Source organism: Semicossyphus pulcher, unplaced genomic scaffold (assembly GCF_022749685.1).
Source record: "Semicossyphus pulcher isolate SPU_LCO1_2020_fin unplaced genomic scaffold, fSemPul1.0.p SCAF_6, whole genome shotgun sequence".
Taxonomy (NCBI): domain Eukaryota; kingdom Metazoa; phylum Chordata; class Actinopteri; order Labriformes; family Labridae; genus Semicossyphus; species Semicossyphus pulcher.
In genome coordinates, this window is record NW_027211737.1 from 715,959 (window position 1) to 729,939 (window position 13,981).

A 13,981-nucleotide genomic window follows, 5' to 3' on the forward strand; every position below is an offset into this window, starting at 1 on the left:
ATTATTCTACAGGATGTGACAGAGTGTGACCTGACTCCTCTCTGTAGTCGCCTGTTTGGATATCTTCTCCTATTCAAATCAGAGTGACATTTTACCCACCGATCACCACAACGCTCTGTTAGACCAAGTCGACTCTGCAACGCAAATCAAGCATAGAACTGTCAAACAAAGTAAAGTGATCAGGTTAACAATTCACACTGAGAATTAGAGGAGGGTTTACTGTGTCACATTTTGTCTTTAACGTCTGCAGAGTCTCTGCAGTGAAGAAAAATGCATCCAGACAACACAGAAATATTAAATCAGAGAAACATCATAATTACTTTGGAGTCACGTTTGTGTTCACCTGATGTAAGTCCCTTTATAAATATCCCTTTGGCTTGTTTTCCACCACAGACTGTATAAAAAGATGGCCTACATACCAGCTCACTAAAAGTGAAGCCAAATCCTCTCTACTGCCCCCTTCTGACTGGCTGCGGTATAGGTTTTTTTAATTCGTTATTTGATGCTATAAAAAGGAGGTGCGGCCTCATGATTGACAGCTGTGTTGACAAATGGGGCTCCTGCAGCGTTCTGTTCCCGAGTAGCAGAGTAGGGGAGGAACGGCGAGAGGAGACGTAACTAACACTAACACTACAGTTATTGAACTTTCCATCAGCGTGAATATCTGCTTAAGACCGACACAAGAAGCTGTTGTGCTGCAGACTGAGCCCACCTGAGGGCTCCAACACGGCAAGGCCACCTGAGGGCTCCAACACGGCAAGGACACAAGGTAAAGGTGAGTGTCGGGTAGAGGAAGGGGCGGGACGTCAATACTGTGGCTCCACCAAGCGGCAACCTCCAGTGTTGAAAAATGAAGCCAATGTGGCAAAAAACTGCAGTTCCTCGATGGGCCACTTGAGGAAATAACAAGAAATAACATTACAGCAGGTGGGAAAATGCCCATTTTTACAGCAGAAATAAACATGTTTACAGCCTGGTACAAAAAACAGTTTTGTTATAAATAGCTAATTTTATTGTTCATGATAACTTTACGGGGGGTAAATTTTTTTATAACACACTCGTTTAAATTATATTAAGCCTTTGGTTTTTGTCCAAACTAAATTTGGATTAAATTTATATTGATATGAGATGAAAAGTTGGTCAATATAAAGAGATGGGACTGACAACAGCAGTTCAGCAGCTGACACACAGCCTGTCAATCAATCAGTTTTAATTTATACAGCGCCAAATCCGAGCACAGTTATCTCAAGACACTTTACATGAAGAGCAGGTCTATAGCGTTCTCTTTAGCGTTATATTATTTACAGAGACCAAACATAAATCCACCATGAGACAAAAACACTTCCTGTAACAGGCAGAAACCTCAAGCAGAACCAGACTCACAGACAACACACATCTACTGCAAACACCCTGTCTGTGTGAGCTGCAGGCAGCCGTCAAACGTTGCTCAGGTGTCCCACACATAAACCAAACACACTGTTTCACAATAACTACCTGTTAGAAAGGAATAATACAGATGACACTATATTGTAGCTGTATCCCACTTCAGCGGCTGCATCCTTTAAATTTTTCAAATTTCTTCATTTCGAAGGCTCCTTCAGATGCGGCCGACAAATGCATGCTCCTTTGTCCGGGCCACAAAGGATCCATCAGGTGCATTCTTCGCGGCACAACATATCCCGAGATTCATTGTGTGCCAATTCAAACAAGATGGCAGACTCTCAAGCAGCCGAGGAATACACTTTAAATGTAAACTTTTTGGTTTCAACTCAATCAAATAGCTAGAGATACACATGTTAAAATAACGAAAGGGGCCTTGAAACTCATTATCTTTAAAATAATGGGTTACGTGACGTTAGTTATGTTAGCTAGTTAGCCAGCTAGCTACCTGTTGCTAGGCGACAGGAGCGGCGCTTGGACAAGAGCGGGAACAGCTGGTGACGCAAACAGGAAATCCTTCATAGACCAGACCGTCTGATTTCAGTTCGGCCTTAACGTCTACGCAGTGACGCATCACTTATAGCCTGCGTCCTTTGAAGGTGCAGCCCTTGAATTGAGACACAGCTAGTGAGTCTGTATAAGAAGGCAAAGGGGGCCGTGACACACAGCCCAAACTGCTGCAGATAGGACCAAACTGATGGAAAATACGAACAAAAAATGAGTAATAAATAGAATTTGAATGACTAAAATTCTGTTTTATTTGTATTTGATGGGGATGAGAACAGGTGTGACATTCATAGGATTACACGCTAAAAATGTTTTGGTAAGATATCACACAAACCAGTGAGGAGACTCTGTTCAAAAATGATCACTGGATTCTGTCACGGACATGGCTTTAAAGTCGAGGTAAAATGAAAAATGTCATTTTAATCCTTTTAGATCACATCCCCGGTATATGTCAAAACAGTTTGTTGGTGTTAATGTGTATGCTAGTAGCAGCTAACGCACTCTGGAGCCTATAGTCCCATGTAGAGATAAGGAGCAGCTAAAGAGGCCTCAGATCAAAACACCTCAGAACACACTCTGATGTATAAAGTCAAAGAACAGGAAATAATCCTTCCTGTAGAAGCATGGAGTATTGTACTTTAAACAGGAGAGAGAGAGGTGGATAAATGAGAGCAGCACAGAGAGGAGAAAGACGAGCAGCAGGAGGATCAATGTCAGAGGAAGGTGAAACCTGTGAGTGTGTAGTCGGCCTGTGACCCGGCTCACTGATGCAGCTTACAGCTCAGGCGAGTTATCGACCAGCGTGTCCACTGACCAAACACACATGTATGAAGGTTACTGTGGTGTGAATAGGGAGACACTGCACTGATCCAACTGCACAACATTCAAACACACAGGTATAAGAACAACATGAGCACTAACACACCTGAAATTGACATGGAAATTCCTCCTGAAATGTCCTTCTTCTTTCTTCCTTATTCCTTTTTTCAGAATTTGGTCTTTACTTACTCTTACTACCACTAACTATGAGGAGGTTTTTCTAATCACATCAACAACCAGACGACTGACTAATATTATCACTGTGAACAATCAGCATTACTCTGGCCCTCCCCATCAACATGGTCATACACTCAACTCTTATTATGATCCCAGCAGTTACCAGTGTGAGGACCCTATTCAAACGAAATGACTTATTATTGTCTATGAAAAGATGAGGAATACATCTGCTCCTAACCCAGCAGCATCACAGGGTGTGAATCATATTGAACCATAGCCTGAACCAAACAGTTAGTGCGCCATTTTGACCTAACTTTTTATACTACAGGGGTCTTACTTTAACAAGCTCCTCCAGGGTGGCTCATGCAATCCAGCTCTAACTTGGTCAGCGTCAGTGGTGGACAAAGTACACAACTTCATTCCTTGAGCCAAAGTATCAGTACTCCTGGTCAAAGAGTACTCCAACACATGTGAAAGTTGCTTAGTCAAATTATTACTTGAGTTAAAGTCCTGGGGTACTTGCTTTTAAAGAATACTGACATATTCAAACTACCAATATCTCAAAACGTTGTTGAATTTTCACAAAGCACGAGTGCAGTCAAGAATACATGGGTTTACATTCTGCTACGTTATGTTTATTTAGAAAACATTTACATTTCTAAATTCACATGCTGCAGACTTACACATTTGCAGCTCCAAAATAAAAGGAACAATAAGTGGACAGCAAATTTTTGTAGGCTGTGATGAAGTTTGTGTGCGGTAAACAGAGTGAACATTTAAAACAATATGAATCATTCTTCATTTCAAAAAAGAAGAATGGTCATCCTTCTCTACCGTAGCATCATAAGCACCACTAGTGCCTGATCTGAGTGACGTTTGCTCTGCTTTTGCTCTGCATTCAACCATGGAGACGTGCGAGGTACAGGTATGGCAACACCACTCAGACAAACCACACGCAGAACTACACGAACGCACTTTATTGTCTTTGAGATTTTAGAAAAGAAAAGAAAATTCATCAGCTGACTTCAGAGCAAAAGTAGTGAGAAACGAGAACATTCATAGAAATGTAGTCAAAAGTACCATATTTGTCTTTCAGATGTAGTGAAGTAAAAGTAACAAGTTCCCCCCAAAAATAATACTCAAGTAAAGTACAGATTCTCAAAAAAATTACTTAAGTACAGCACTCTAGTAAATTTACTTTGTTCCAAAAACTTTGGCCATGAAGAAGAAGTTGCTGTAACAATAATTTATAATCAAATATACAGAGTCCACTCTGCTCAGACTTTACATGTTTGATAAGAGTTTTCTGGCGACTCATGTTGGATGCAGGAAGTGACCTTTAACTTCATGCAGGGGCCAAAACATTTATGAGTTTAAAGCTCTAGCAACTGTCCAGTAACGACAGCCCAAGATGCACAAAGCTGCGGGGGCCTGATCAGCGCTGCAGCTGTAATTATTCTGAACACACTTAATGATCTCCAGACTCTCAACATGCCCGCCTCTGACCATGCTGCTGTACATTCATGTTCAGAAAGTTCCTGCAGTTTTTAAGCTGAGCGGCTCGAAACACTTCTGACCAATCACTAAACATATGATTGAGAAAATGTGTTACACCTGTCAGACTTCTCAGCAGCTGGATTTCTCCTGTTCTGCGGAGGATCTGGGTTATTATTCAGACAACGATATGCTTCACTCAAAAGTCTGTCCTGCAGTGACAGCGTCAGGACTATGGCTTACTGATGCCCGTGTCCTGGGTATAAGACGATTTATGATGCAACTTTACTCACATTAAAGAGCTTTTAAAACAGAAATGAGCCTGTTTATCTCAGTTAGAGCAGTCACCCCAAGTAAAGAGGCAGAGTCCTCACTGCATCGCCCCCTGAGTTTGACACAGACCCTCTGCCTTTTGGCGCATATCATCCCCACCTCTCTACCCATTTCCTTTCTCTCTTTAGCAAAAACACAAACAATGTATATTTATAAAAGAAGAAAGATCTAAAAACTTACATCTCATGAATGCAAATCCTCACAACCCCAATTTGCTCTTTCCCCGACCTCCAAATTCAGATGAAGTTTCTATTTTTGAAGGATGGGAGACATTTTGGTCCTTTTTATTAACAAAGTTTCCAGCATTAGAGCTCAAATCTGTGTGTGTGTGTGCGTGTGTGTGTGTGTGTGTGTGTGCGTGTTTACTATGGTGGCCGACAAGGTCAATGGAAAAACAGCTTCCAGAACACATGCAAAAGAAAAAGGCTGCAAATTCAGTCATCACAACGGAAGTGCTCTGGGCCTGTGGGGGGCGCTCAGAAGAACAGTTTATTATTGATAGGAGAGAGAGAGAGTCAGAGTGGAGCGGAGTGTCTCTGGTGTTCATGTACTGTTCAACGTTATAACATGAGCAAAAAAACCATAGCTTTTGTTGAGAAACGGCTTTCGATAGCTTTGCTAAAGTTACCGCAGCTGAGTGTAGCTTCTGTTAGCTGTGCAGCTAGGTGTAGGCTACTTTTAGAAGACTCTTCCCATTGTCGGGCCCTGAGCAAAATGAAGTGATGGTGTTAACTCCTTGAATGAGCACAGGGGCTTTGGGAGTTTGGAGGAGTTAAAGGCAGAGGTGGAAAATAACGAATTACATTAACTCGCGTTATTGTAATTGAGTAGTTTTTTTTGTGTACTTTTTTACTTTTTAAAATCTGTAATTTTACTTTTACTTAAGTAGGTTTTGTTTGAAGTATTGTACTTTGTTACATGTTAAATCACATCCATTACTGAGTAAAAAAAATTTAGGCCTAAATAAAAAACTAAAGGAAAAAATTCACAGCCCATAAACCACTGCAGTGAATGATGGGCAGGAGAACAGAGCTGTGGGGGTATACTTCACGGCGGTGTGCTGTTGTTGGTGTTTGTTGGTGAAGAAAAGAAGGATGGTTTACAGAATCCACATTTTCAGCCACCTTCAATGGTTGTATTGTTTGAAAATGTTTGAAGTCGAGGTGAAATGAAAAATGTAATTTTAATCCTTTTAGATCATATCCCCGATAATATTGTGCATCTATTTGACAATATAGGCCAAAAAAATACAGAAAATCAATTTCTTCGTATTCTTATATCAAAATCCAATCATTTTTTCTTCCTGTAAAACAAAATATCATGTGTGCTTACTTAAGCTAGTACTAACCGATTTCAACCAATAATATCATGACATCCACCTGTCAATCAATCTGCAACATTTAGACGAAGAGCACCAAGAACGCTCGGTCAGTTAGCTAGCTACTGCGCTGTGGAGAACGTCTGTCGACGCCCACTTCTCAACGATCAAATCAAATCCCTCTAATGATATGTCCCGCCTGCACATCCTGTTTCACTCAGAAATACGTCACGATACGGAAGCTAGATACTCTCGAAATGTTTCAGATCGACTTTAATGGGATGGTCTGAACTAAAATGACACATTACACCTCCCTCAGGGTTTTAAATGTAATGTGTCGACATGTTTTATTCTGTTATTGCACTTTAATCTGAAAAGATTTTCCTTTAATTAAAAACAATAGTTTGAGATTTATATCCCCTTGTCCTCTTTAAGTACATTTTAAGCTACTTTTTACTTTTACTTGAGTACATTTTTAGACTGGTGATTTTACTTGTACTTCAGTAAAATTTCATCAAAGTAACAGCACTTTTACTTAAGTAGAATATTTTTGTTAATTATTTTGTTAGTGATACTATTTATATTTTCGTATCTCTTAATCTTTTTATTGCCACCTACTTTTTGTCTTTTTTAGTACTTGAGTACTTTAATTTGCCTGATTTGTGAGCTGCTATAACGAGTTAATTTCCCCTTTGGGGGATCAATAAAGCTCATCTTATCTTATCTTATCTTATCTCATCTTATTTTAGCACTCTTTACACGTCTGGTTAGAGGAGTGAACACTGCACCCCTGTGCTCAGAGCCCGGCACCTAGCAGAGTCAGCTGATAGTACTGCTAGCTACACGGCTAACTTAGCTCTATAGCTAATGGAAGCAACACTCAGCTTTTGCTCTTAGCTGTTACACAGAGCTCCCCCTACAGGCCTGGAGCACTTCGGTCTTGATGACTGAATTTGCAGCCTGTTTGTTCTAATGGAAACGTTTTGGGCCGTTGCAGATCAATTGTCCTTGTCAGCCACCGTCGTTTACTCTACAGAGTCAGACGATACAGCCATCCTCGCTTTCCTCACAGACGACAACTCCATCCTGGACTACCACAACACCATCATACACTTCACTCAATGGTGTGACAGCAACCACCTCTACCTCAATGTCACCAAAACAAAAGAATTAATAATCAGCCCTCCCACCCCCCAGCACCCCATCACCATCAACAACCAAACAGTGGAAACAGTAGACAGTTTTAAATACCTTGGAGGGACACTGGACCATAAACTTACCTTTGACCACCACATGACAGACATTTACAAACGTAGTCACCAGAGACTTTCAGTCATCCGTAAACTCAGAGGACTCTATGTTGCTCCACGTCTCCTTCTGTTGCTGTACAAAACCATCATCCAACCCATTTTACTGTACCGCTCCACCTGCTTTTACAACATGCTCTCTGCTAGAAACCGGACTAAGTTAACACGCATCACCAACACTGCTGCAAAAATCATTGGTTTACCCACACCCAACCTCACAGACTGCAATAACAGGGCCATTACACGCATTGCAAACACAATAGAAGAGGACTTTACACATCCACACCACCTCACCCCGCTGCCCTCAAGGACCAGGTACTGGACTTTAAGGTGCAGGAAAGCTTGGTTTGGGAAAAGCCTGATTCCTGCAGTGATAGCGGCCCTGAACAACAGGCCCCGCTGAGAGTGTCATGTCTTGTTTTTGTTTTGCCTTGTTTTGCACAGTGGTTGTTACTTTGTCAATGTTTATTTGGAGTCTATGTATGTTTGTACAGTCTGTGAAAAAGAATTTCCCCTCTGGGATAATACAGTTTAAAGTTTAAATTAATGTTCCTCTCCTTTAGATGTTTTACCCCCAAGGTTTTAAAAAGAGGATTCTCCTTTAATACAACTCGTTCAGCAATATTTAACAAGTCTGTATCTTCTAGAGCTATTATTCCATTTTTTACGTCAGCTGCTGCCTTGAAATCATTGTATTAATATCTGAGACCTAAATGATCCTTTATTGTGTGCTGGAAAAAGTTTTATACTCTCAGCTCATATCGTTTGTGAATGACAGCTCACTCTTTAAAAGTTTCAGCCTTGCTTTCCAATCCCTCTGAGTACAGACACACTGAAAGTTATAAAGGACATTTTGTTGGATTCAGTCGACTGTTAGTCTGTTCCAGTGTTGATGGGCTGTCTTTCCTGCATCCGACTGTTGATGATGTTACACTAATTAACTGATTAGACAATTGGTTAAACATGACTGAGGCAGCTCTTGTCCGGTCTCATCTGAGAGAAACTTCTTTGTATCAGATGGGAATGTCTTCTTTACCTATATTCAAATACAACTTTTGTCTTTATATACATGTGTATCTGCAAATTCAAACACAAATTCAAAAATATTCAAGAAATAATAAATTTTTAAAAAAGCATCAAATTGTAAAAATAATAGCCATCACGAGTCGTAAAATATCTGGTTTCCATTCAGCAGCTCAAACTATCAGCAACTGACCTCTGGAAACCAGAGCAGGTAAGTATTACACGAAGACATAAGATACAGAAGCTATATAAAAAACATTTAATAGCATGAACTAAATAAATGTTGGGTTTCATAGGAACAGAACAGAAAGTACAAAATGTTCATGCTGCTTTGTGTTTATATATATTTAAAACATATAAAGTAAGAGCTGGAGGAAAAACGGAAAATACAAATGAAGCAGTCTGAATCTGAATCACCTGATTTTTGTGAGGAGCAGGTGAGTGTGTGGGTGTAATACCTGGTGGCGACAGGGAGTCACACACACACAAAGAGTGTGCGGCTGCTGGGAGTGCAGGCAGTGTGTGTTTAAGCCATCCAAATGTTTCAGCACACACACCTCTGAGCTGAACCTCTCCCTACAAGGAAACACCAGGTAAGCACTCTGTGTGTGTGAGGACTAGACACACACACACACACACACACACACACACACAGATGCACATACACAGTCAAGCACTGGGAAAAACACAGTCGTACAGATTCACACACAGAGAACCTTCAAGTACACATTGACAGATCAGAAAATCTTTAAACACAAATCATGAATCAGAACAAAACATGTAAAAACATTTTAAAGCAGATTTCACCTCTAAATGGTTATAAACATCTCTGTGTTTATTCTGATATGAAACTGAAGGGGAAACAAAAATTCAATGCTACTTTAAAAAGGCTCTGTCCTCAGGTAATTAAAAGCCTTCAAGGTCCTTTTCTGTCCAAATATTCACCTCATGCAGTCCTGCCCGAGTTCTACTTCTGGTGGAAACATATTTGAAATCGTTCTTCTGGTTAATGCCAGCGTCATTTGCAATCTATTGGAGCCATCAACATCAATATCATCAATAGCATCAATATCATTAAGGTCAGAGGTGTTCATAAAGAGCTGGGTCTTTAGCTTCTTCTTAAAGGTGAAAGGGACTCCGCAGACCGAATGGAGTTTGGTAGCTCGTTCCACCACCGGGGGACTACTGAGGAGAAGAGTCTAGTTAGAGACTTAGGGCCCTGTTGTGATGGGAGTACCAGGAGCCTTTCATTGGCAGAGCGTAGTGGGCGGGACGGAGTGTAGACCTGGATGAGGGCGTTCAGGTAGGCAGGAGCTGTTTTTGTTGCTGTTTTGTAAGTGAGCAACAGGGTTTGAATTTGACGTGAGCGGCAGCTGGGAGCCAGTGGAGGGATATGAACAGTGGAGTGACATGAACAGTGGAGTGACGTGCTGTTTTGGGTTGTTTGAAGACCAGTTGCGCTGCTGCGTTCTGGATCATCTGCAGAGGTTTGAATGTGCATGCAGGAAGGCCTGCCAGTAGGGAGTTGCAATAATCAATGTGTGTTATCACTAATTATTGTAGGGGACTTCAATATTCATGTAGATGTTGATAATGATAGTCTTAGCATGGCATTTTTGTCCCTTTTGGACTCTATTGGTTTCACTCAAAGTGTAAACCAGCCTACTCGCCGCTTTAACCACACCCTCCACCTTGTTCTAGCTTATGGCCTTGAAACAGAAAACTTAATTGTCTTCCCACAAAATCCTCTTTTATCAGATCACTATTTAGTAACATTCGATGTCCTATTAACCGACTACTCTCCAGTTAACAAAAATGTACTCACAAGATGTTTGTCTGATAGGACTGTAGCTAAATTTAAGGAAGCAATTCCAGCTGCTTTTAATTCTTTACCACATCTTCAACTGTTACAATTACGATTACCTCAGCCTTTATCATTACTCTGCTTCTCTCGCTAATTTATTTATTTATTTATTGATTTAGCCAATCTTCACCCTAGTCTACCACTATTATTGGCATTGTAACCATAATTATGTGTCTGTTGTTGTTCATGTAACAAGGACATATGTTGTTGTGGTAACAAGAACATATGTTGTTGTTGCTCTCTTTGCCTGTCTCTATCCTGCATCTCCTTCTATCCCATTTTCGGCCCATCCAGTCGAGGCAGATGGCTGTTCAACATGAGTCTGGTTCTGCTCGAGGTTTCTGCCTGTTAAAAGGAAGTTTTTCTGCCAATGTGCGGAATATTGCTAAGTGCTACTCATGGTGATTCATGTTGGGCCTCTCTTTAAATAACATAACAAAGAGTCAGTCTAGACCTGCTCTTTTTGTGAAGTGTCTTGAGATAACTCTGAGTATGATTTGGCGCTATACAAATAAAATTTGATTGATTGAATTTGATTGAGAGCCTGTACCAGCAGGTGTGTTGCATGCTCTGAAAAGTAGGGTCTGATCTTCCTGAATTTGTACAGGGCAAATTGACATGACCGAGCTATCCAGGCCACATGGACCTTACAGGTTAGCTGATTGTCAATCATGATGCCCAGGTTCTGGGCAGACTTAGTGGTCATGAGTTTAGTTGGACCAAGGTGGCCAGGCTGGGATGACAAGGAGCTCAGTCTTAGATAGGTTGAGCTGAAGGTGGCGTTCTTTCATCTATTAAGAGATATCAGCAAGGCATATGGAGATCCGTGCTAAACTCTGGTGTCATCTGGTGGGAATGACAGGAAGAGCACGTGTCCCTCTCTGCCTGGTTGATCACACACAGGAAAGAGTTCACTGCTAAGATCCAGTGTAGCACTCTCCACTGAAGGTCTGCCACCTTCTTAGTCAGATGAGCTTTGTACAGACTCCTCCATGCAGGTTTTCCATCACCTCTCAGGTTCAGGTGGTGTCTCCACGGCATGTCCACACGCTGGTTCAGTTTGTCTTTGTGGAGACACCAGACCATCAGTTTGTAGAGAGGTTTGCCCCTCGCTTCCTCCAGGTTTAACCCCGGGCGCTGCTCTGAGTCCACCCACAGACCGATCTCTGGGAAGGGGTCGTCACTGTGAGGAGTCACCAGACCCCGACTGTGATCCTCCAGCAGGAGACGCTCGTGTCCGGTGAGGCGGTGCCTCCAGTGCTCCAGGAGCCGGCCAATGGTCCTCACCGATCTGACCCCCAGAGCAGCTGCCAGAGTAGCCGCATCCTCCAGACCAGGCCCAGCAAGATTTATCACAGATCCCAGGGTGAGCAGGTCAGCTCTGATGAACACCTGAAACACTGCTGAACCCGCCCAGCAGGGGGCATCCAGGCGTCCGCCGTGCACCACCGGCTCCTGCAGCAACCAGTGAAGAGAGGCACTTTGGACCGGTCGCTCTTTCACCAGCATTTTCCATACAGTGAAAACTCCTCGATAAAACAGTGGCAGACCCTGAAAGTTAACGGTTTTGAAATCCATTAAAAAGAGAGGCATGTCCAGTTTAAAACCCCCACACTGCTGCAGGACCAGGTGAGCCAGCGGCCTCCACACCAAGTCTCTGTGTCCGAACAATAGTCTCTGGACAACCTGCAACCGGAAAGCAGCTGCTCTGCTGGCCAGATGAATAAGTCCTTGTCCTCCTTCCTCTTTAGGAAGAAAGAGGACGGCCTGAGGAAGCCAGTGCAGCTTGTCCCAGAAAATGTTCACAAGAACAGCTTGGACACGACAGAGTAAGTTAGAGGGGGGGTCAACGCAGGCCAGCCTGTGCCACAGAGAGGAGGACACCAGGTTGTAAATGACCAGCGTCCTCCCTCTGTAGGACAAGCCCGGCAGGAGCCACCTCCACTTTTTCAGTCTCCCCTCCACCTTCTCTACAATGTTCTCCCAGTTTTTCATTAAAAACGACTCGTCACCTAAAAACACCCCCAGGTATATCAACCCTCCCGTTTTCCAGGTGAGCCCCCCCGGCAGAGTTAAGTGGTCTGACAGTGTATTACCCACCATCAGGGCTTCACTTTTACCCCAGTTGACTTTTGCAGATGACATCTTGTTAAAAAAGTCCACATTCTGTTTTAAAATATCGATATCTACCTGTTTGTTGGTTAAAACCATGATGTCATCTGCATATGCTGTGACTTTAAAAGTGGAGGGACAGCCTGGGAAGGACACACCTGAGAGCTCTCTCCTGAGCTTGTGAAGCTTGCTTTTCCATTCTGCAGGCTCATGGCAGCAGCGTACAGCTCATTCAGGGACAGTTCAGAGTCCAGCAGTGTGTTGGACTCCTCCGTCACCTGAGGTAGACCATCATAAAAACGACCAGCCAGCTTTGCGTTCTCCACAAACTCCTTCTGAAACAGCTCTTTGTAGAAGGAGGTGGCGTAGCTCCTGATCGCAGAGCTGTCTGTCACTGTGGATCCACTTTCAGAACGCAGAGAGTTGATGATCTTCCTCTGACCGTTTCTTTTCTCCAGGCTGAAGAAGAACTGGGAGGGGGCATCCATCTGAGAGGAGCTCATGAACCTGGACCGAACCAGAGCCCCCTGTGCTGTGATGCCCAGCAGGTTGGCTAGAGCAGCCTTTTTAGCTTTCAGGGCCTCAACGTGCCCCTGATCTCCTGTAGAATCTACCAGACTCTGGAGCTCTACCACCTCAGTCTCCAGGTCACTCAGACAGCGGGCCATGTGCTTGGTGACGTTGCGAGTATACTGTTGACAAAACTGTCTGACCTGGACTTTTCCAAAGTCCCACCAGCGCTGCACTGAGGAAAAAACAGCCTTGCAGTTTCTGTGCGTCTTCCATAAATAAGTAAAAGGCTCTCTAAAACAATGATCCTTTAAAAACCCAGTGTTAAAATGCCAGTATGCACTGGTTACCTTCACATTCTGGATAAAAAAGGAGCAGTGAACGAGACAGTGATCAGTAAAACCCACAGGAGAGATAAGACAGGATTTAAAGATGCTAAAATGATGTTTAAAACAGTAAAAGCGATCGAGTCTGGCCAGAGACAGCAGATTATCTCTGCAGTGGCTCCAGCTGTACTGCCTGCTGTTTCTGTTCACACCTCTCTACACATCTTTTAACTCATACGCCTCCACCAGACGCCTGAGCCTGGCCGCTGAGGCTGGGTGAGGCTCCAGGTGATTCCTATCTAAAAGTGCATTTTCAGTGCAATTAAATTCCCCCCCCAGGAATAAAAACTCGTCAGCACAACTGTTAAGAAAATCAACTAAAACATCTTAAAATCCGATCCTCTCAGAAGCTAAACCGGAGCATAAACATTCACTAAAACCAGCTTCACATTTTCATATTGCACTTTAACCTTTAGGATATGGCCACACATGATCTCCTCCACGTCCACAGCAGAGGGGGTGAAACTCTGCGAGAACAGCACAGCGACCCCCCCGCTGTTAGACAACTTATGGCTGAGGATCACCTGCCCAGGCCACTCCTTCTTCCAGTCAGCCTCATTGTCACTGTCACTGTGAGTCTCCTGCACAAAGACTATGTCTAAGTGTTTAAAATCCATCAGTTTAAAAAGAGAGGCTCTCTTCACGTCACTTCTTGCTCCATTTATGTTTAAAGACCCAATTTTGATGTCAG